Source organism: Tamandua tetradactyla, chromosome 3 (assembly GCF_023851605.1).
Source record: "Tamandua tetradactyla isolate mTamTet1 chromosome 3, mTamTet1.pri, whole genome shotgun sequence".
Taxonomy (NCBI): domain Eukaryota; kingdom Metazoa; phylum Chordata; class Mammalia; order Pilosa; family Myrmecophagidae; genus Tamandua; species Tamandua tetradactyla.
The window spans coordinates 103356914-103380735 of record NC_135329.1 but is presented as its reverse complement, the minus strand read 5'-3'; the positions used below and the strand labels follow the sequence as shown (position 1 = coordinate 103380735).

The following is a 23822-nucleotide window of genomic DNA, read 5'->3' as shown; positions in this document are numbered from 1 at the left end:
AATATGTAAAGTCACCTGTAATGGGGCTCTCAAGTTAAAATGTCAATGACAGCAAAGTCTGCTGCTGTGGGAACTCCTCCAACAACAACAGGTCGACAGCAGCCCGATTCCACAGCTCTGGAGGAGGCTGACAGACAGCTGCTCTTTCCATATTTATTCCCAAAGGAGCCAAGAGGCCTCTCCAAAGGCATCTGGGTATGGCATGCTCGAGGTGGAAAGTGACAACATATTTGGTGGCAGATAGACACAGCCCAGGAGTCCCACATGATGCCAACATGTCTGCCTGCCCCATGAAGGCTGTCGAAGCTGCACACTGCAGAGCTGAGCACAGGAGGGAGGTGCAGACACTGCCATAAAAACCACAGCACTAGGCAGGTGGAAAGATGCATGCCTTCCCCACAGAGTAAGCCATAGCAGCAGGATAGCAGGATCTGCAGACAAGGCTCCAAGGCTCCCCAACTCCATCCTGCAACCCACAGCTGCCCTGCTTGGCAACGCAACCTTCAGATAACAGCACTGAACCAGTTTTAAGAGGAACAGAGACCACTTAAGATAGAGCATTCTGTTGACCAGTCCCTGAAGTAAAGTCCTATTCACATTAAGTGATGTGTGGGGTGTGTACATGGAGGGGGCTGGGGGTGGACTCAATATGCTGGCTGCCCCTTCAACAAAATCTGTCTCTAGAGATTCAGAATCCCTTTGAGATTCCAAAGGAGACATTTCCTGTTTCTCTGGCTTCCCCTGGGGGGACCAACTCTGAGAATGAGAGCTAGAGAAAAGCCTCAGATAAGTCAGCTGGCCACGTGATTTTCTAGCTCTTAACATTAAGTAAGCTTTTATTCACATCAGACATTTGTCTGCTGTGGTTGTTAGCATATTTTCTCCCCCTGTGATGTTGTTAGAGACGAATCCTTTAATGGCCCATATACACAAAAGAAAGAAGAATTTAGGAATGTTGAATGTTTTATTCTATTGGCCCCATAACCTAGACACCTAAATCCTATCAGTCTTTGAAATCCAAATTCTGCTCTTAGTTGAATGTCAGATTTGCCAAGGTATCTCTCAAGGGTAGCCTGGGCAGCGTTTCTAAGCACCGCAAATTGTTTAGATGGCTGAAAATGAGGAAGTACTTAGCAAATTGTTGCTTCCATTAAATATACTTCTAGCTAGGGATTTAGGAAATTGGATTCCTCAAATAAAATGAACACACCAAAGTCTCATTTCTCCTTGATAAAGACACAGTTGAGATTATGAAACCCTTAGGAGCCATGCTTTCCAGCTCCATGGTGTTACTTATATTCCCATCCTGATATTCTTTGCTAGGTCCGGGACAGGACGTCTGAAAGAGGCAGCCTGTCTATGAAAGAGTAATTGGGTATGATCAAGCCCAGTGAATTTGCCCTTGATAATGACTGAATGAAGGAATAAATAGCCTTCTGCTCCAGTCATGTTACCAATTCTGAACAGATAAGTCATTCTTGCCCAATTATCCCCAAAGATCACTCTGCTGGGCCTTAAACAGAAAACCACAGTTGTCCCTTTCAACTTGGGGGTAGCACTAGGATAAGCCACCTCCTGACCCTTTGGGACTAGACCATCTGCAATTCGATGGCATCAAACATCTGCATCTGACTCAACAACTTGGTCCTCTCACTCCCAAGGGCAGATATCCCAAGGTCTGTTCCCAGCCAGGATGAGTCTTTGCTCACTCAAGTACTTACATGGCCTAAAGGATCCTCCTCCAGTGTCCACTTTGAGTAGTAATCACTCCTGAAATCACAAGGACAAAGGCATTTTTCAGTTCCTTCTCTTTTAGGACTTGACCCATTGCAAACAGACAGGCTAACAATGAACTCTTCTTAATTTTGCTTCTCCTTTTTGGAAACCCAAGTGCCTTTTAAGATAGTATTCCAATAAAAAGGTAGCTAAAAATATCTAGGTGGGAGGTCCTCTCACATCAACACCCAGATTGCGTTTATCTTAAAAAATTGTGTTATCTTGCTCGTTAGGATCAAAATCCATCTATTATTACTTCAGCAGGAGTAAGGCTACATTTGGCAAAAACAGCTCTTTGTTCCAAGTCTCAGGAGGTGTTAAACCAAAGCTTTTACCAATCCTAATGCTTTCCAGACTAGAATACATTAATATCTACACACAGTCCCTATATACATTTACACACAAATTTTAAAAATAGATAGCTCTATTACAAAAAAACTGAGGAGTTCACAATGGGCAACAAAGCCAATCAAATTACAAGTCTGTTCATTCAAACACAGTGGACTACTCTTAGCAGCTTCAGCTCGAAGACTAAAACAAAGAAAAGGAGCAAGAAGCCATTTCAGAAATGTATCTACCATGCACTTCGAATATAGCAAATAATTTCCCTTTATAAATCTCCTTTACAAAAAAGAAAAACGAGGGAAGCATACCCTCTGTTACATAAGTGTGTTTCTGATATTCATGATATTCACGGATCTTACCAGCAGAGAATCATAAAACTGAAAAGGACCCCAATAGGGAGGAAGGGTGGGAGGAAGTTGGGGAAAAAAAATAAAGACCACATTTCCCAGCCCAGTCTGCAAACTGTCTACCCACTTTAGTCTTCTAAAAACTGGCTTTCTGGTCTACCTCATTCTTAAGGACTTCATGGTAGAGCATGCTGTACCACATTCTTCTGAAAGATGTCTTGCAGGATTTTGTTATTTTTAACCCAAAAGAAGTCAATTCTCTATTTGTATGGTGTGAAGCATACAGCTACCCTTCATGGCATTAATACACCAGAGTCCTGTGCAGGAACAACTTAGGAGAGCAGGATCGATAACACTGTTACCAAGAACAGCCTGAGCTCAAAAATATTTACTAAACAAAAGGATCAACTGAGTCAATTCCAGTGACCATGAATCCCACCTTCCCATCCGGCCCCTTTCTATATTAACTTCTGTAGGAGATAGCTTTGAGGTGATGCAACAGGTTTTCAAACTGGATTACCATTGTAGCAAAAAAGATGCTACATGCCAGTAAGTGCAGTTATCAAGATACATTTTAGAAACATATGTCCCCATAAAAACCTTTACCCAAACGTTTACAGCAGCATTATAATGACCAGAAGTGGAAGCAACCCAAATGTCCGTTAACTGTCAAATAGATAAAGAAAATGCGGTACATCCATCCAGCAGAATATTATTCAGCAGTAAAAAAAGAATGAAGTACTGATTCATGCTACAACTTGGATGAACCTATAAAATGTTACATCAGGTAAAAGCAGCCGGTCACAAAAGTTCATGTCTTAAATGATTCCATTCATATGAGAGTCCAGAATAAGGACATTTATAGGGACAGAAAGGAGATTAATGGCTGCTTAGGGCTTGGGGGTGGTGGGAGGAGAGGGTAGTTATAGCTAAAGGGTACAGAGTTTCTTTCTGAGGTGATGAAAATGTCCTAAAATTGACTGTAGTGACAGCTGCACATATCTGTAAATATACCACAAACCACTGAACTGTACACTTTAAATGGGTTAACTATTTTGTATGTGAATTATATCTCAGTAAAGCTGTTACTATTTTGTTTTTAAAAAAGACAGATTTCTAGAAAACAATCCTCAGCATCTTGGTCGTGACCAAAAACAACTTGCTCATGCAGTGGTGTAATGAATGGAATAAATATCCACATGCCTCAGGCCTAAATAATATCAACTTCCTTTCAGTGCTTTACACTTCCTCCATGCTTTCCTAAGTATCTAATGTGGCACATGACATGGCCAGTTTTCCTTGTAAGTTCCTGGGAACGTCAAGTACATGGGTGGTAGGTGACCTAAGAATCATGCCCGTGGGAAAACTGCAGGGTGGAAAAAATTTCGTGATGTACAAAGGGTCTTCAAGAAGTTCATTATCCTTTACCTCCCTAATACATTCAAATCTGGATTTCTTCATCCTTGAACACACCAGCTCACAACATATTCTTGATTTTACCTTCAGTCAGGCAGCCATGTGAAAACTGCTGCAGTACCTTGGTTCTGGACATTAGCAATATTCATGGTTGCAGAGAAACCAAAAGGCCATTCTCTCCTCGGCAGAGCTTTAATGTTCAACTAATCTTAAATACCACTTCCTGCAGAACCAAGTATATAACATGAATGAAACTTTACAGCCATTTCTAGCTATTGTCTACAGATGAAGAAAATATTGAAGGACGTCCTTTCCCTTCCTAAGTTTCAAAACAGCACACCTTTACAGCTTTCATCAAGTTTTCACCCAAAAGCATCTTTTCTAGGGATTAATGGGTTCTCCCAATCTCTTCTTGGGCTAATGCTTTGATGTTCTCCCCTTTTGTAATTATGCCTAAACTGTGAAAGCATTTGTGGTTAGAGATCATGGATACACAATTATAGCTAGAAAAAAAGACTAAGGCAGCTATTATAGGGGACAGTGAGAACATAACCAGGAACAACTGGCACCCTGTTATCAAGCAGCATTTACCCCTTCCATTTTATATTTTGGATAAAATATATTTCAAATGGCCTACAAAATAACCTACTTGATAAGCTCTGCACTCTATGGCAGCTCTCTACTAGGATTCAACATTTGAGCTTCTTGCCTGTCTCCCTCTCCTCACGTTCAGAGCAACTCTAAAGGGGAGCCATGATAAACCAATGCAGAGAAATCATGAAAGACCCATGAATTCAGCCCTGTGAATCTCACACTTCCCAACCCCTCCTTGCCCTCCAGCACAGGAACCACCTGGTTGATTTTTTTTTTCCCCTTCAATTTTTACACTCTTCTTCCTCTTATTCCTTATGAATAATGCCTCTGAACAGAGAATCTCAGAATCTTGAAATATATAAACATCCATGGACCTAATGCAAAGCAGTCTTTCTCTTCCTTTTCCAGAGGCTGAGAATGCCAAAGCTGTGTAAGAAGTTTAAGGGAATTTGTGGTTCTACCTAAAATAACACTTCAAGCCTTAAGATTTCTAATGATAAGACCACTTAGTAGTGCATGCTAGAAATAAAGACTGTATTTATAAACTTCAAGTCACTCAATTTTCCTTATCATCCATTTATATTCACACAGGAAAAGGTCCCTATAATTAGAATACTGGTTTCACATGACTTTCATCCCATACTGGACAGGATAGCAAGATTCAACTCAGTAAAACTCTGCCCAGTTACAAAGACCTACAGTAGTCTTGGACACCAGAACTTAATATCAACATTAGATATGTTTGGTTTCATCACACTGTGAAACTTACTAGCATCTTCCCATTTCAATGAGGCTTCTGATCAAGTCTCTACTGAAAGCTGTCTAAAATACAATGCAATCTAAATCTGCCTCTGATGGTTAAGTTTTTGTGCCAACTTTACTAGGATATGGTGACCAGTTGTTTGGTCAAGGAAGCAACGGTCTGATTGTTACTGTGAGGATTTCTCATGGGTTTGAATAATTGGTTGGTTGATGCTATCTATGGTTGATGACATCTACAAACAACAAAGCAACCTGCCTACAGCAAGTGAGTAGTCTCATCCAATCAGTTAAAGGCCTTGAAGAGAGAACTGAAAATTACAGCATCAGAAAGAATTTCTATCTCTATTTCAGCCAGCCAGCTTCTCCTGGGGACTTCAACATTACCACTGAGTCTCCAATTTGTGGCCTGCCCTACGGAATTCAGACCCCATGGTTCAATCCCCATGGTTGCATGAACCAACAATTTCTATAATCAATCTCTTAATATTCACATATACATGCATATACTATTCTGTTGGTTCTGTTTTTCTTGAGAGCCCTAATTCACTGCCCCATTCAGAGAATAGTGGTGGAGATTTATGAGCTAAGACAAGGAAAACCTATCTGAAGGCATCATAAAGACAGTCAGCCCTCTACTATATAGCAATTACTGTTACTGTGCTTGCTGTTTCTAAAGGAGAAGAAATTAATAGGATAACAACAGAGGAGTTTTAGAACCCCTGGAACCAGCACACACTGGTGGTACCTGGTATACAACATACTCATTTTGCTGACACTCATTTTGTCAGGCAGGTGTGACAACAACCACGATATAGTGGCTTTGGATCTGGAATAAGCACCTTAGTTAAAAGGACTGTTCTCCTATAGATGGCCCCCAGATAAAACTTGTTTTATTAAGAATGGGAAAAAAATCTGAATGTTTCAACTTCTGAAATTCATCACTAACTTGGGTTATGGAGATAATACTTTTAACCAACAGAGCATACACAAGATTTTACCAAAACATGATAAAACCGAGCAGGAAGACCATATATCTAAGTTTGCAACAGTTTTCAGTTTTTGTTAACAATGGCACAATGAGCAGAAATTCTTTGCAAAAAAAGAAAGGAAAAAAAAAAAACTTGATCCCAAAAGAAATCCTGTATTTACATCAAAATTACTGTAAAAGGCACTAGGGGATTCATCTCAAAAGTCTGCTGGGGTTTTTTTTCCAAAGTGTAATACATACAGTGAAATATTATTCAAGCATATAAAGGAATGAAGTTCTGATACATGCTATAGCATAGATGAACCCTGAAATATTAGGCTAAGTGAAATAAGCAAGACACCAAAGGACAAATTATATGATTCTGCTTGTATGAAATGTCTAAAATCAGCAAACTCATAAAGACAGAAAGATTACAGGTTACCTGGGGGTGGGTGGTTGAGGGGAGTTATTGCTTAATCAGTGCTTGGGGTGATGGAAAAGTCATGGGAATGGGTGGTAACAATGGTAGCACAACATTGTAGATGTAATTAATGCCAGTAAATTGTGCACTTAAAAATGGCCCAAAATGGGAAACTCTGTGCCTAAAGCATGTTACCAAATATTTTAACAAAATTTTTAAAGTGTCTCTTTGGGGAACAATTCCCAAGTTACACCTGTTTCTTAACCTTAGCTCAACCGTTCTCAAAGGGCAACAGCATCTACATCACCTGAGAACTTGTTAGACATGCAAAATCCCAGATTCCACCACACACCTAGTGAACTGCAAACTCTGGACGGGGGCCCAGCAACCTGTTTTAGCAGGCCATGCAGGTCATCTGGGAACAGGCTCCAGCCTGGGGACAACTGCCATGAGGCTATTAACATGTGGGCTGGGAATTACTTCACACAATTCTTTTCCTTAAAAAACTAGCTGGCATTTTTCAGTTCCTTAAAAACCGGCTATAAGATGATGTCAACTGTTCCTTTCTATTTTTAATTCCTCATGATGAGGCTGACTATGATTCATTCAGCACCTTACGCGCTCACTTAAATAGTAAGGATCCTTTTTCTCCCACCCCTAATGAGAGGTGACTGCTGCCTTTTATTTCTGATGCAATTATAAGAACGAGTCAGTAACAAAAGTGTGTCCTTTATCAACCTTGGTAAAAGCTGTAATAGAAAATTGTAATTATAACACTCCATTCTTTTCCGTAATGTGTTCATAATAATGTATCCTTTGAAACTGATCTTACCACATGTCATAACAGGAAACACAGAACCCAGGATCAAATTTAGTTTATTGTAAATACAGAGCAAAACTGAGAGTATTTGGGCAAACCTTTTTCATTTGAAAAGAAACAAGCATGCATCAACCATCTGGCTTTATCTTATTTATCTAAGAGAAATATGCAAAAATAGAAGAGTGAATTCAGTGCTTTCTCTGGGTCCTAAGGTGACTTTACAATACTGAAAAGGTCTTTTCACTGTCTTCTAACTTAATTAATACCAGAGTTGAAATCACTAAGGGGCATTTTCTAAACAATAAGCAAAACATTTTCTGTAACTTTAATTTGTTGAGGTGTGCATTAATTCGGAGACATGAATTTCATACCTGCTGTGAGGTCTCCTGACAAATTGTGAATACCGATGTACTATTAATTTCCGTTTCCTTTTGATTAATTTCATACGTACGCTGGGTAAGAAAGCAAGATTAATGACATCTGGAAGACAATGTTCAGTTCTTGTAAGATACTGCATCAACCTCAAGTGTTCAAGTAAACAGAGAATACAGATAAGGAAAACGATGGAATCACTCCAGGAAGTGTCCAAGGTGCCATGCAAATAAATGCCCAGAAACCCACAGAGCAGGTATTAAACTCCATTTAATACTCTGGGGAGAGAAGGGAAATGAAAGTTGAAAGTCTGAACAAGATAAACTTCCGCCCTAACCGCCGACTCTTCAGAGATGGCCTTATTTATCACACTAACAACTCCCAATTTTCCAAGCATCCCTCTCTATATTACTTAGTCTCTTAACGCCATTCTTTCTATTTTCTGGACTCTCTGTCTGTGATTGTCTCATGACTCCTAGATACATGTGAAGAGACAGGACTCCCTCATAAACGGTTGGGAAGAAAAGAAGAGTGAACCCAGCCTCAGTACATAGTTTTAGACAATCAGGGACCGTGTGCATGCTCATCTTAGTCCCAATAATAATGCCTACATTGAGAACATTCCTGGCACCAAGACACTCAGAGGTTTGTATAATTAACCTAATACAACACTTGCCCTTTGAAGTATTACTATACTTATCTTACAGGTAAGAAAGTGAGGCTCAGAAAGCTAAATACCTTGCATACATGACTCTCATCTTCAGGCTCTGTAAACTTCCATATCATACTGCTTCATACTGGGAACATGAGTAATGGAACATTTTCAGCTGTCTAGACATTATTTCAGGAGATATGAAGAAGCTACAGGCATGCCGTCTTCCTCTACAAAACTTCCCTGCCTATTCCACCTCCAGCTCACTCAAGTTTTCTTTGAACTCTAACATTTAAATACAATTTCAAAATCAGACCCTATCTACTAAGTTCATTAGCGCCCACTAGAGTGTGCTATTTCTTAAGTGTCCCCTCACTGATAAATCTGCCTAACAAGGACCTAAATGCTAAGTACAGTGATGGGCCAGTCTCTGGCCATTTTCTAGAGCATGCTGTCCAAGATGGTAGCTGCTAGCCACATATGGCTACTGAAATTAATATTAAATACAGTTAAATAAAATGTAGAATTCAGTTCCTAAGATGCACAAGCCACATTTCAAGTGCTCAATAGCCACATGTGGCTAGTGGCTACTATATAGGAGAATGGAGTTATAGAATCTGTCCATCACTCCAAAAAGTCCTATTGGACAGGCTAGTCTAGAGATATTTCAGGTCAGCAGTACCTACAAACCCATGCAGGTGGGAACATAGCATTCGTTAAGGGCTTCGTCAGGCTAACTGTGGCCATGTGTCTTTAGGTCTCGTCTTTTAAGAGATAATCTTCCTTGAGGAGTTCAATCATCTGACAAACATAAGCAAGCCTTGAAGAGCAGAAAACAACAGAAATAATAAGCACTCAGAAATAATCATCATAAGCTTTCCACTCAGGTATAACCACCTGCGCAAGTACAGGTCAGGAAACACGCCCAGGCAACCACAGACACACACACTCAGCCTGTGCCTGGGCATGTCCTCATCAAAGCACTTTCCAAGTGAGAAGTTAATTTCTGCTATTCCTCCTTGACAAGAGGAAGTACCCAATTTGGTCCCTTCTTTCTCATTTAAAGAAAAAAAAAATGCAAGAAAGCCAACCCTGGAATCACTGTTACATACCAATCGCTCTCATCCAATGGCGTTGCTAAAAGCTGGCAAAATTTAGGAGCCAAGCTTCTGTTGACAATGACAGTGCAACAACAGTATACAAAGAGAGTCTTCCTTCCTTCAAGGAAAACTGGACTGTGAGGAGTGGTTCAAAAGATTTTCTTGAATTAGAGAATTATAATAGTCTTTCATCAACTGTAACAAATGTACCACATTAAAGCACAGTGTTATAATGGGGTAGGGGAAGTGGGTAATATGGAATCTCTGTATTTCCTGCATGATTTTTCCATAAACCCACTATTTCTACAAAAAACAGAAAAATTTAAAACCACGAGGAACACTGGGGATAGCTCCAGTTTGGGGAGGGAACCTAACACAGAGCACGCAGTGTTGGGTACTGTCGAATTAGCCTCCCTGCTGGAACAGGACAGCTATAGGGGAGAGCCACAGATGGGTAAGGAGGCCAAGCCATTGAAGCCAACTTTCTGCTGCTGTGCCCTGCAAGTTGCATTTCCTCTCCTCCCTGGGTTTTTATTGCGTTCCCCTTTTCATCCTGCCCCTCTCTCATCCTGTCTTATGTTGATAAGACTAAACTCAGTGCCCAAGATAAGCCAGCCTTTCCATGGCTAACAACATGGATCTATAAAAGAGGGGGACTCACCTCATAAACCCAGCTCCATTGCCAACTCCTTTGGAGTATTTTAGGCAACCCCCTTACCACCTCCAAACAAAAACAGGGAAACGGGTCAAACCTGGGCTTCTTACCTCCACAAGAAGGGACCTGAAACTCTGACAACATGCAAACACCTAATAAAAACACAAATAATGTCATCCCTCTGGGCACTGGGAGGGAAATTAAAAGACCAACATGTTCCTCATAAAAATCTATGAAAGTCATGTAAACCTAGGTAAATGTTCTCTTCTTTCTCTGGGCCAACTCTGGTTTCTGCCTGAAAATCCTGTTTCTGCCTCTCTTCCTAGCATTTCTCTCCTTTAGTTAAGGACTGCAGCCAACTCAACTATTAACCCCAAAGAGTTCCAGCCTTAATTAAACCTTTCTTACCCAGCAGCTCACAATAACCTCCTTCAGCTTTATAACCTGGCAGGCCCCATCTCCAGGCCCTCATCCCCTTCCCTCCCAGCCATTCCTAGACACTGCTGCCAGGTGAATCTTCTAAACCCCTCCCACCCCAACCCTGAGGCCTTTCCACTTCAATAAAGCAGCTAAGGCGTCACCATCTCTAAGATCAAACTTTGGCCTGTGAGGATGTGGGGTCAGAAAGGACTAGTCAGCTCAAGCCAACTGGTGTACCTCTTCTCTCTAAAGTTCTGTAGGTTTCTCCTCATTGTTGATGCATCCCCCTTTCCCCCACAACCCAAGCACCCAACTGATCCTTGCATAACACAAACAACATTCACTCTGGCAAACTTTCCCAGACCCGAGATGACCTCTCCCTCCTGCGGTGGTAACTCCCATAACCGGACCGTCTCACAGCATTTCAGACGCAGAATCTTAACAACAAACAGTCACCCCACAAATATTGGCTTATCCACTGAAAATACGTTTTTCTCTTCATACTCATGTGTTCGTTATTCAGACAGTGGATTCTCAGACCACCAAGGCAATGGGAAGGAGTGGGGTTTCTGTATTTAGACTGCCTGCTTAAATTCCAGTCTCACCACTTTCCCGGCAAGAGGCACTTCACCTCTCTCAGCCTCAGTTTCATTGGCTGGAAGATTGAGGTAGGAATACTACCTACCCCACAGAGTCGCTGGGGGTTAAAGAGAAGATGGTAGAGCACTTAGCTTAGTGCACAGTCCACAGCAAGTCTTCAAGAAGGGTTACCTCTACCCCCTCTACTTAGTAAGTCTCCTTAAAGGGACAATGCCACAGAGTAGAAATAACATGGGTCTTTAAAATATAACAGACCTATGCTCAAGTCCCAACTCTGTTCAGGCTCTAGCAGTGAGACCTTGGGGAAATTATGCAACCACTAGGCCTCACCATCCTCATCTATAAAATGGGACTGACAAATCAACTGCAGAGGGTTATTTTAAGGATTAAGTGATCGAATATACCTAAAGTTCCCAGTAAACAACTCAACTAGTATCAGTTACTGAACATGAGTTTAATTCAATGAGAAGCTCAAACATAACCAGAAGAGGAAAAAAGAAATCCCTCATCCTCCTTGCCCACATCACTCTCATCTCCAGTCACATTCTTTGCAGGAAACGCATCAACTGGGCCCTGGCCCGTTCAGCCGGCACCCCTCCCCCCAGCCTCAGCCAAAGGTCATCACACAGTGAGCACAAGGAAATTACTGCCTGCGAACTGCCACAAGACACGTTTCCTTAAGGAACACAGACATCCTCGTGTTTATCACTTCTCCCATCTGCACATCTGTCTCTTCATAAGCCCACATGAAACTGGAAGTCACTCCTGAGAGGAAAATACACTGGGCCTTAAGGTTATTATTTTTAATGAATCTAAGAGTGAAACTATTCTAACAAAAAAGACCCAAAGTGCTAAGAGAGGGGAAAAACAAAATCCACAGATTGGGAATGAATATTCCAGTGAGTCTATGAAATGTTACAATCCCACGGAAGGCAGTCCCGAGCCAGGACTCACTGGGAAGAAAAACAAATCCAACTCTTTCAGACTGATTAGTAAGATTCTGAAAAAGAAGGGAAGTGGGAGCTCGTGGGGGCTGTGTGGTTCCCTGATATCTGCCCCCCAGCAAGCTCAAGTCCAGAGGCCCAGAAGACAAGCCCTTAACTCAGGTCTCTGGGCTGCCAGAGGGGAGAGACTGGGTCACGAGGAGGCTGGTTTTCAGAAGTTAAGTTGTAAGAATTTGAGAATTTTGCCACGCAAAGGAGGACTCCAAGAGACGTTCTCTCATGCAACACGCAAGGGGTTTATTTTCCACACATGTGTGGGGCTCGCTGAACACGCAGGAACAGAGAGCCCCGAACTTAAGTTTGCAAAAGCTTTTTAAAGGGTAAGATGAGGGGGGTGGGGGTTGAGCATGGGTCACAGGTGCTGTTTTACAAAAAAGCAGATAAGAACAGTTTTACAACAAGCACTTTTAACAGTTTCACAGCGAGCATTTCTTGAGCATGAGTCATGGGAGTGGCTATTGCAGATAGCCACAGTTTTACAACAAGTGATTTAGGCGCAAGGAGTCGGGGGGGGGAAGGGCGAGAAACAGATAACCGCCCTGGGAAAGTCTCGGATTGTTTATTTTCAACCTGATGGGGCCCATAATTCTTTTCTTTATAATTCTTAACTCACACTAAATGCATAGCCATGAATACAAAATGACACAAATGCTTTTGCTGGATATTTCAGAAGCTAAGATATATGTAAATAGCTAAATTAAGCAGGAAAAATTAGCTACTGTTAAGCTTTATAAAATTCCTTTTTACATTCCCCACTCCTTTTCGTATATATCTCTAATCTTAGAGATTTTCTGGATTATTTAACACTGAGTACTGTTGTCTGATGAGCATTAGTTTGACATTTCTAATCTGCCCTTGTAAAAACTGTATAATTTTATTTAGAATACATGGTCTTATAGTTATTATTAAAAGTAACACAGTTAAGGGCCCAGCGAGAGCAGATAATAGCGTTGTCAACTAGGGGGACTTAGTAAACTAAGATTCAAACCACCCCTGTTGCGCCTCTCGTTCTTTTTGTCTTTCACGAAGGCGCTCTCTGAGTTTTGTCATGGACTCTTTAACAACACCAGAGTGATCCGCATAGAAACAGCACTGTTCTTTTAAAGCTGCACATAGTCCCCCCTCTTTGAGGAAAAGTAAGTCAAGTCCCCGCTTATTCTGCAGAACTACTTCTGAAAGGGAGGTTAGAGAGTTCTGAAGGGCTGAGACAGATCTTTCTATTTCTTTTAAGTCTTGATCTATCGCGGCCTGTAATTGACTGGTTTGTTGATTGCTATGTACAATGGCAGCAGTCCCTTTGCTTATACCGGCAGCGACAGTTACCCCCAGAGTGGTAAGATTACAAGGGGGTACCAGGAACGAAGGCCCCCCTGCTCCCTCCCAAGTTTTTATAGTCTTTCCATTTTCCCATCTGGATATTGTCCATTTCCAAGGCTTATGCGGGTTGGAATTGGGTTCCCCTGGGGGAAGGAGGAGAAGAAGTAGTAACCCTACGAACCCGCAGCTTGAGAGGATTGTCAGTCTTTTCCAGTTTCCACTGGGACTCAGAGGGCGAAGGCGCAGGTTTGAGATGAGACGCATGGATCCAGGATGCGATGCCATCGACCTTGACTGCGGTGGGGGTGGTCAAGAGTACTTGATACGGTCTTTTCCAGCGAGGTTTAAGAGTCTGTACTTGGTGGCGGCGGACGTAGACAAAGTCTCTCACCTGATATTGATGCGGAGTTCTGTTGTCTCCTGGCTGGTAGGAGGTGGAGAGCTGCTGCCACAGGAACCGCTAGGCTTTTTCTAAGGCTCGCAGCCTGTCAAGCAAGGGGGTATGAAGGGAACTATTAATCTCTAGAATGGAGGACATGTCCTTGACTGGAGTTGGCGCTCCATATAAGATTTTATAAGGGGCTAGATTACACAAGAGAGCAGAGGGGGTATTTCTGGTTCTGAACAGGGCATAAGGCAGGAGCATGGTCCAATCTTTCAAGCCAGTCTCTAAAGCTAATTTGGTTAGGGTCTCTTTAATTGTCCTGTTCATTTTTTTTACCTGTCTTGAACTTTGGGGTCTGTATGCGCAATGCAATTTCCAATCAATCCCCAATATCCTGGCCACACCCTGACTTACTTGGGCTACAAATGCGGGTCCGTTATCTGACCTTATTACCTTTGGTAGACCGAACCGGGGAAAAATTTTTTCCATAATCTTCTTGACTACGACCTGGGCCGTTTCTCTCTTAGTTGGGTAGGCTTCAACCCATCCTGAAAAGGTGTCTACAAAAACTAGTAAGTATTTAAGTCCATATTTTGCAGGTTTAATTTCAGTAAAGTCGACTTCCCAGAACTGCTTAGGTTGAGTTCCCCTTAGTCTTTTTCCGTTAGGAGCTTTGGTGGGGTAGGCGTTCACAATTTGACACGCCTGACATTTTCTAGCTACGCGATCTGCCAGCTTTTTCCTTTTTGAGGCTGTCAGAGGGTACAATTCCCTCCGGTCTTGCAGGAGCTGCTGTAGTTTCCCTGTCCCCAGGTGAGTGAGCTGGTGGACTTGCTGTATGTAAGCTAGGGCTTCCGATTCTCCTAGGGGTGCAACTTCAGATAGTGTTTCAGGGGGTTGCTGGGTTTTTTTTTTGGTTACTAGGACCAAGTTTATAAGGTCCCTTAATGCTGCCGCTTTTGCTTCTTCATCTGCTTGCTTATTACCCAGGGTTATTGGGTCAGAGCCTCTTTGTGTTTGATTTTTTACTAGCTGAGGTTAATAGCCCTCTTTGTTGGTAAATTGCCCCATGTACGTGGGCAGTAGCAAAGGCATAACGGCTATCTGTATAGATAGTCGCTCGCTTTTCTTTTGCTAATTTTAGAGCTTTTGTGAGGGCAATTAGTTCAGCCTTTTGGGCAGATGTTCCCTCCGGGAGGCTAGAAGACTAAATAACTTTTGTCTTACTGACTACCACCGCTCACGCTCGTTTTTTACCGTGTTGGAGAAAGCTGCTTCCGTCCGAAAACCAGGTTACTTCCGAGTTAGGCAATGATTGGTTTTTTAAGTCTCTGCGGATTCCGGTCTCTTCAGCTAATATCTCTTGGCAAGTGTGCAGCACAGGTCCCGCGGTCTCGTCCGGGAGCAGGGTAGCCGGGTTTAAAGCTGATGGGGCCCCAAAAGTCACCCTGTTTTTGTCTAGGAGGATGCTCTGATAGTGAGTAATTCTGGCATTTGACATCCATCTATCTGGAGGCTGGTGGATTATGCTCTCCAGGGCGTGAGGGGCTATTATGGTCAGCTTCTGTCCTAGAGTGAGTTTGTCTGCGTCTTTTGCCAGGAGGGCAGCTGCCACGATGGCTTTGAGACAGCGTGGCCATCCACTGGCAACTGAATTTAATCGCTTGGACAGATAGGCTACCGGTCTTTTCCATGGGCCTAAAGCCTGTGTTAGGACCCTTCTAGCCACGCCTCTCCTTTCTTCTATGTAGAGCGTGAAAGGTTTATTCACGTCTGGGAGGGTTAAAGCTGGAGCTGACAGGAGCGCTTTCTTAATGCTGTCGAAGGCTTCCTGCTGTGCTATTCCCCACTGGAAATCAGCGCTCCCTTTGAGCAAGGGGAATAATGGGGCAGCAAGGGCTGCAAACTCTGGGATTCACAACCGGCAGAATCCCGCTGTCCCTAAGAACTCTCGTAGCTGCTTTCGGGTCGTGGGCGGGGGTATTTGTGTTACAGTTTTCTTTCTAGCCTCGGTGAGCTATCGCTTTCCATTCTTAAGAGTATATCCCAGGAAGATTACTTCCCTTTTACAGATTTGGGCCTTTTTGGCCGAGGCTTGGTACCCCAGTGCGGCTAGCTCACTTAACAGTTTTCGGGTCTCATACTCACAGTCCTCCTTAGTGTCTGCTGCCAACAGTAAGTCATCCACATATTGTAGCAAGGTGACTCTGGGATGCTGAATTCTGAAGGAGCTTAAGTCTTTATGAAGAGCTTCATCAAAAATGGTGGGGGAGTTTTTGAACCCCTGGGGCAAGCGTGTCCAAGTCAGTTGGTTTGAGGACCCCGTCTCTGGATCGACCCACTCGAACGCAAACAAGGGTTGACTGTCTTTATGCAAGGGCAGGCAGAAGAAAGCATCTTTTAGATTAAGCACAGTATACCAAGTCTTTTCAGGAAGGAGAGTGCTGAGCAGGTTATAGGGATTTGGCACCGTAGGATGTATATCCTGCACTCTGCTATTTATTTCCCGTAAATCTTGCACCGGTCTATAGTCTCTAGTTCCTGGCTTTTTGACCGGCAATAAGGGAGTGTTCCAGGCTGATTGACAGGGCTTAAGTACTCCCAAGCCAAGGAATTTCTCTATATGGGGCTTGATTCCTTCCCGGGCTTCCTTGCTTAAGTAGTATTGTTTTACCCGAATTGGAGAAGCGGTGGGCTTTAGGGTCACCACTACTGGGGGCTGATTGACTGCCAACCCTAACCCAGCAACTTCTGCCCAGGAATTAGGGAATTCTTCAAGCCAGGCCTGAGGAATAGAACTGTGGAGCTGTTCTGATTTTACATACAGCTGATATTCTTCTTCGACTGGCAAGGTGAGGGCAGTTATTACAGGTTGGCTTACTAGCGGGTTTAAAAATTTCACCTTTGGCCCCTTAGGATTGAAGGTGATTCTCGCCCTTAGTTTAGTTAACAAGTCTCTTCCCATAAGCGGGGCAGGGCACTCAGGGATAACTAGGAAGGAGTGTTGAAGCTTCCCCTTCCCCAGGTCCATGGTTCTTTTAGTAGTCCAGGTGCAGTAGCGACTGCCATTTGCTCCCCGCATCAAGGACCTTTTTGTAGAGAGCGAGCCTATAGGTTCTTGGAGGGCCGATATTACTGCTCCCGTGTCGACTCCAAAATTAATTGGTACCTTCTCCACATTAAATTTTACCCTGAGCTCGGGGAGGGGTGCCGAGCCCTGACTCCCCTAGTCTTCACTTTCTAGAGCCAATGTGGCCAGTTGTTGCCAATTCGGGGGCCTAGTACCCCTCCGTTTTTTTTTTTTTTTTTTGGACAGTTTTTGGCCCAGTGCCCAGTTTCTTTGCAGTAGGCGCATTGGTTTGGACTAAGAGGGGTATGATAACACCGACCCGAGGATTTTCTTTAGCTTGTCTTCTACTTTCAGTGTTTCTTTCATCTACTGTGGTCAGGATTTTTGTTAATTCTTTCATTCTCCTTTTCTCTCTTACCAACTCTTTTTCCTCTCTCTTTTATAAAACATTTTTTTCAGCTTCTTTGATTAAATCTCGCAAGGCTAGGTCCTGCAACCCGTCTAAGTGCTGCAGCTTGCGTCTAATGTCTGGAGCTGATTGGCCGATAAAGGCCATGGCCACTGAGGCTCTTTGATCTTCTGATTGAGGGTCAAATGGAGTATACCTACGGTATGCTTTCATTAGTTTTTCTAAAAAGACTGAGGGCGATTCGTCCTCTCCCTGAATAACCCCTCTTACCTTGGCCAAATTGGTGGGCCGGCATGCGGCTGCTTGGAGACCCGCTACTAGAGTTTGGCGATAGATGGACAGATGCTCCCTACCTTCAGAGGTGTTCGGGTCCCAGTTAGGGCGGCGCAGCGGGAACTGATCATCGATGATATGCTGGAGTTGGGTGGGTCTCCCGTCTTGTCCAGGAACTTGCTTCCTGGCTTCCGGTAGGATTCGATCTCACTCCTCCGTGGTGAAGAGAGTCCCCAGGAGTTGTTGACAATCATCGCAAGTGGGCTGGTGAGAGAACATAAGGGACTCCACCAATCCAGTCAGCTTAGTGGGAGCCTCGGAAAAAGGAGGGTTATTATTTTTCCAGTTATATAAGTCAGAGGAGGAAAAGGGCCAGTATTGTAGAGCAGGCATTTCTCCCCCATGTCCATCATCCACTGGAGGCCCGTGCGGTCTGAGGGGGAGAGTGACCGCCACATCAGATGGGCTTAGTGCTCGTCTGCTTCGTGTACTATGTGCCAGTCCTGGTTCATCTGGGATAGTCTGTTGGTGAACCTGCGAAGAGGAAATGGAAGAGAGTGGGGAGAGAGAACTAGAGGAGGGAGAAGGTGAGCTGAGAGAAGGGGGGTCCTGTACCGGAGCTGAAGGGTAGGGAGGAGGGGAAGAAGGACCTGCGTCGAAGAGGAGTAGATCCGATTGGGATTCCGGTAGGACTGCAGGAGGTAAGGAAGGATAGAGTTTCTGAGCTTGAGAAGGACCTGGCTCTTTGATTGGAAGTACAGAGGGAGAGTCATGTTGACCAAGAGGAGTAAGAAACGGCTTTACCCACGGAGGTGGGTTTTCACACAGGTCCTGCCACACCATGATGTAGGGCTGCTGGTCCGGGTGGCCATACGGGTCAGGGCGGAAGATGACTGACTTGACGGCCTAAATCAAGGGTAGATGAAAAGCTCCTTCCCGAGGCCATTCCACGTTAAAAGAGGGCCACCCGGCCGAGCAGAACGTCTGCTATTTGCCTTTCTTTACAATAAAAGATAGATTCTGACTTCTTTCCCTGACCTCCGACCAGTGTCTTAAGGTCAGAGAAAGTGGAGTCGACATTCCCTGACCCATTTTCGGTAAAACAAAAACAATTCCCAACACACAAATACAGACAGACACACACAGAGCCGGCACACTACGTTTACACAGTTTCAGAGACACAGCTCAGACTGGCCTGATGACTATGATCGAGTTTCCCCCTGCCAGAAGGAAAACAGAATCAGAGTCGGCCTTGTAGGAATCTTCCAGGCGTCCCTAGAGGTCCCCCAATCCCGAGGCGTCCTTCGGGAGAGTGACCTGCAACCCCGGACACGTCTGTCGGTTGCGGTCGGGGAGTGCTCACGCGACTCCCCGACAGTCACTGCCAGTCTGACAGACTAAGCGATCGCACTTCAGACAAAAAGGCCTCACTTACCCCGAGAGAAAGAGCTGTTGGAGCCTCCCTTTACGAAGAGCCGATCTCGGTGGAACCTCCAAATGTAAGAATTTGAGAATTTTGCCACGCAAAGGAGGACTCCAAGAGACGTTCTCTCATGCAACACGCAAGGGGTTTATTTTCCACACATGTGTGGGGCTCGCTGAACACGCAGGAACAGAGAGCCCCGAACTTAAGTTTGCAAAAGCTTTTTAAAGGGTAAGATGAGGGGGGTGGGGGTTGAGCATGGGTCACAGGTGCTGTTTTACAAAAAAGCAGATAAGAACAGTTTTACAACAAGCACTTTTAACAGTTTCACAGCGAGCATTTCTTGAGCATGAGTCATGGGAGTGGCTATTGCAGATAGCCACAGTTTTACAACAAGTGATTTAAGCGCAAGGAGTCGGGGGGGGGAAGGGCGAGAAACAGATAACCGCCCTGGGAAAGTCTCGGATTGTTTATTTTCAACCTGATGGGGCCCATAATTCTTTTCTTTATAATTCTTAACTCACACTAAATGCATAGCCATGAATACAAAATGACACAAATGCTTTTGCTGGATATTTCAGAAGCTAAGATATATGTAAATAGCTAAATTAAGCAGGAAAAATTAGCTACTGTTAAGCTTTATAAAATTCCTTTTTACAAAGTGGGTTACCAGGTAACAAGGTTTCCAGAAGAAAAATGTGTCTTCCAGGAAATGGTCTCTTGCGCAAAACTGAAAAATGACTTCACTTTCTTCCCATGGTTCGGATGCTCAACCCAGCCCGCAAGACCAAGGCCAAGGGCCCCTACCTGCTCGTTCCACCGACCAGCCTGAAGAAGGCTTGTCAGAATCCATGCGGGTCTGAGCTTACAAAGACCCAGAATTTCTCTAAAGAGCAGCAAGTACTCCCCAATCATATCAAAACACACCGGCCTCTCTTGGCCCCCAGGCTTCCACCTGAACACCACCTACTTGCAGCTGTCCACCTTCTGAAGTCTCCCAAGCCAGCCTGGAGACTCACAGATGTTCCTTATTAAAATTGTGCAGTCTGTGCCTACCCTCCTGGCCATGCATAGCCTAGAGTTCCCCAGATGGATCAGATAACACTAAGGCAGCTAGAATTACTGAATGTTTACCAAGCTGCAGGGGCTTTGAGTACTCTGGAGCTACTCTTGAAGTAGCTACTGTTATTCATCCCAAGCTAATGGGGACACAGAGTGAAAGTAACTGCACAAAGCTATGCAGCTGGCCTTTCCTCTAACCTCTGTACTTCACACACACCACCTACCCTCCATCTTTTGCTCGTTCACTAACTACACTGGAAAACTGACTGACCTCTTAGGCTCAACAGACCATTGTAAAGTGTGGGGGAGGGGGTGGTGTGTAAGGGGAGGGGGCAGGAAGGAGGACCAGGTGTCAATCCTCCTGTGTGCTAAAGCTGTGGAGAATGGAATTTACTAGAAATGGGTTGGCTTTTACAATGGGGATTTAATAGCTTACCAATCTACAGTTCAAAGCCCGTGAAAATGTCCAAATTAAGGCATCACCAGGATGGTACCCTCTCTGAAGAAAGGCTCCTATCCTCTGGGACACCTCTGTCACACGGGAAGGCACATGGCCGGCATCTGTTGGTCCTCCTCTCTTGGATTTCACTGCTTTAAACTTCTAGTTCCAGTGACCTCCTCTCTGAGCTTCTGGAGGTCCTCTCTTAGTTTCTCCAGGGCTTTTCTCTATCATCTTCTCTGGGCTTTTTCAGCCTTTTATCTTCACAAGGATTAAGACCCACCTTGAATGGGTGAGACATATCTCAATTGAAATAACCTAATCAAAAGGTCCGACCTACAACAGGTCTGCAAGCACAGAAATAGACTAAAAGAACATGGCTTTCCTGGGATAAAGAACAGCTTTACAGCAGCACACCTTCCCTCCCCCAATCTACACTGACAACCACACCCCTTCACTGCCAACATTAATGACTGGCTTATGCAAGCGATAGGGAGTTGGGAGAAAAGGAAACTGAGGCTTACCAGGTACTGCACAGCCACACTAGGAAGGCAACTGTGTTCACTGATCCCTATTCTTAGGAAAACACAGTGGCACCCAGCTCAGGAATCTGCATTTTCAGAATGTTCCCCTGATGACCTTAATGCAGATTAGGAACCATGGAAGCACCACCCTTCATCGTCCAGGCAGAGATGAGAGAAGAATGTTAGAATCCCCTAATGAGCTTTTTAAAAGATCCCTCAGCACCCCAATGAAAAAACAAACACAAAACCCAGAACCTCTGAGGACGTGAGTGATAAGGGGAGCAGCTGGAAGTGGTGATTAACATCTATGGGCCCTTATCTTCTCTTCATTAATGGGGCAATTTCTTTCCAAAAGCAGCATCAACTGGTTTGTTGCGAGGGTCGTAAAATTAGATCCCGTGAAAGTACTCAGTAAAAATTGCAAAACCCTTTAGGAATTCTGCTGTTCACCATTATTTCAGGCAACATTGTGTCAAACTCTGTGGGCTGGTATAAAGCACTACAAGGCACCTTTTTTTGTGCTGTTTGTTTGAGTAGCCTTGTCATCGTTCCAATGATTTAACATCCCCATGCCCAGAGATTCATTTAACAGGCACATTGCAAACAAATGGGAGAAGAGGAGAGGAGCACATGGGAAGAGAGGAGTCCATGGGAGAAGAGGAGAGGAGCACATAGGAAGAGAGGAGTCCATGGGAGAAGAGGAGAGGAGCACACAGGAAGAGAGGAGTCCATGGGAGAAGAGGAGAGGAGCACACAGGAAGAGAGGAGTCCATGGGAGAAGAGGAGAGGAGCACATAGGAAGAGAGGAGTCCAAGGGAGAAGAGGAGAGGAGCACATAGGAAGAGAGGAGTCCATGGGAGAAGAGGAGAGGAGCACATGGGAAGAGAGGAGTCCATGGGAGAAGAGGAGAGGAGCACATGGGAAGAGAGGAGTCCATGGGAGAAGAGGAGAGGAGCACATGGGAAGAGAGGAGTCCAAGAGAGAAGAGGAGAGGAGCACATGGGAAGAGAGGAGTCCATGGGAGAAGAGGAGAGGAGCACATAGGAAGAGAGGAGTCCATGGGAGAAGAGGAGAGGAGCACATAGGAAGAGAGGAGTCCATGGGAGAAGAGGAGAGGAGCACATGGGAAGAGAGGAGTCCAAGAGAGAAGAGGAGAGGAGCACATGGGAAGAGAGGAGTCCATGGGAGAAGAGGAGAGGAGCACATGGGAAGAGAGGAGTCCATGGGAGAAGAGGAGAGGAGCACATGGGAAGAGAGGAGTCCATGGGAGAAGAGGAGAGGAGCACATGGGAAGAGAGGAGTCCAAGAGAGAAGAGGAGAGGAGCACATGGGAAGAGAGGAGTCCATGGGAGAAGAGGAGAGGAGCACATAGGAAGAGAGGAGTCCATGGGAGAAGAGGAGAGGAGCACATAGGAAGAGAGGAGTCCATGGGAGAAGAGGAGAGGAGCACATGGGAAGAGAGGAGTCCAAGAGAGAAGAGGAGAGGAGCACATGGGAAGAGAGGAGTCCATGGGAGAAGAGGAGAGGAGCACATGGGAAGAGAGGAGTCCATGGGAGAAGAGGAGAGGAGCACATGGGAAGAGAGGAGTCCATGGGAGAAGAGGAGAGGAGCACATGGGAAGAGAGGAGTCCATGGGAGAAGAGGAGAGGAGCACATGGGAAGAGAGGAGTCCATGGGAGAAGAGGAGAGGAGCACACAGGAAGAGAGGAGTCCATGGGAAAGCCTTTTGTGAACACAGTGATGGGAATACTGATGCACACATGCATCCACACATGAACACACACACACTCTAATTATGAGTAGGATTTACACCAGTACTCTCCAAGAGAAATATAATGCGAGCCACGTAGTGATTTTAAATATTCTAGTGGCCACAGTAGGTCAAAAGAAACAGGTGGAGTGCATTTTAATAATGTATTTTATTTAAGCTAATAAATCCCAGATGTCATCATTCAAAACACGCAGTCAATATTAACAAGTGATTAATGAAATATTTAACATTTCTTCTTTCATACGATGTCTTCAAAGCCCAGTCTGTGCTTTACATTTATAGCATATCTCAGTTTTGATAAGCTGCATTTCAGGTGCTCAATAGTCAAAGATTTCAACAAAAATAGGCCAGTAAAGAGGAAAGGAAAAGGTGGGAATAAAATCCTCAATGCTTTTAAGGATAGTGGGTAAACTATTTTAGTAAGAACCAAAAGACCAGAGCAGAAAGAAATCTAGGAAAGGAAGAGGAAGTCCTGTCAGTGACGGCCTTGAATGTGACCTGAGGGGTATGACATCCATCTATGACCCACAACCTATGTTCAAAGGGGCTGGGTGTGATCGGCCTGTGAACACAACCACAATCACACTGGCATCATTTGCTGATTGAGAAATAACTCAGATGGTATCACCCTTTTGTGTCCAGAGTACCAAGCCCCGAATGGACAGATCCAAGTCCAATACCGTATGATTATGAACACTGAGTGATGGGATCCCCAAGCTGGACATTCCACATTCCTGCCAAAGCTACCGTCTGGACCCTCATATCCCACCCACACAGAGCACAGGCAGAAAGCAACATTCCTCTCTCTGCCATTGGGCGTAAAGCATCACCCAAGGAAATAACAGGCCTTTCCCCTCTAGGAGTTACGTAGGGGACATGAGACATAGGCAGATGAAA

At 44.3% G+C, this 23822-nt stretch overlaps 1 protein-coding gene across 8 annotated transcripts in view; it reads right to left on the bottom strand.

Moving 5' to 3' along the window:
• MGAT5 (alpha-1,6-mannosylglycoprotein 6-beta-N-acetylglucosaminyltransferase) overlaps nt 1–23822 on the bottom strand; it is a 376908-nt gene that overhangs the window by 319368 nt on the left and 33718 nt on the right. For 7 of the 8 annotated variants that reach the window (XM_077153611.1, XM_077153615.1, XM_077153612.1 and 4 more), the window contains exon 2: nt 1722–1770. The exons of the other annotated variant lie outside the window; for it this stretch is intronic. The gene's annotated coding sequence lies outside the window, so the exon portion shown is untranslated. The remainder of the gene's footprint in view (nt 1–1721; nt 1771–23822) is intronic. 8 annotated transcript variants of the gene reach the window in all.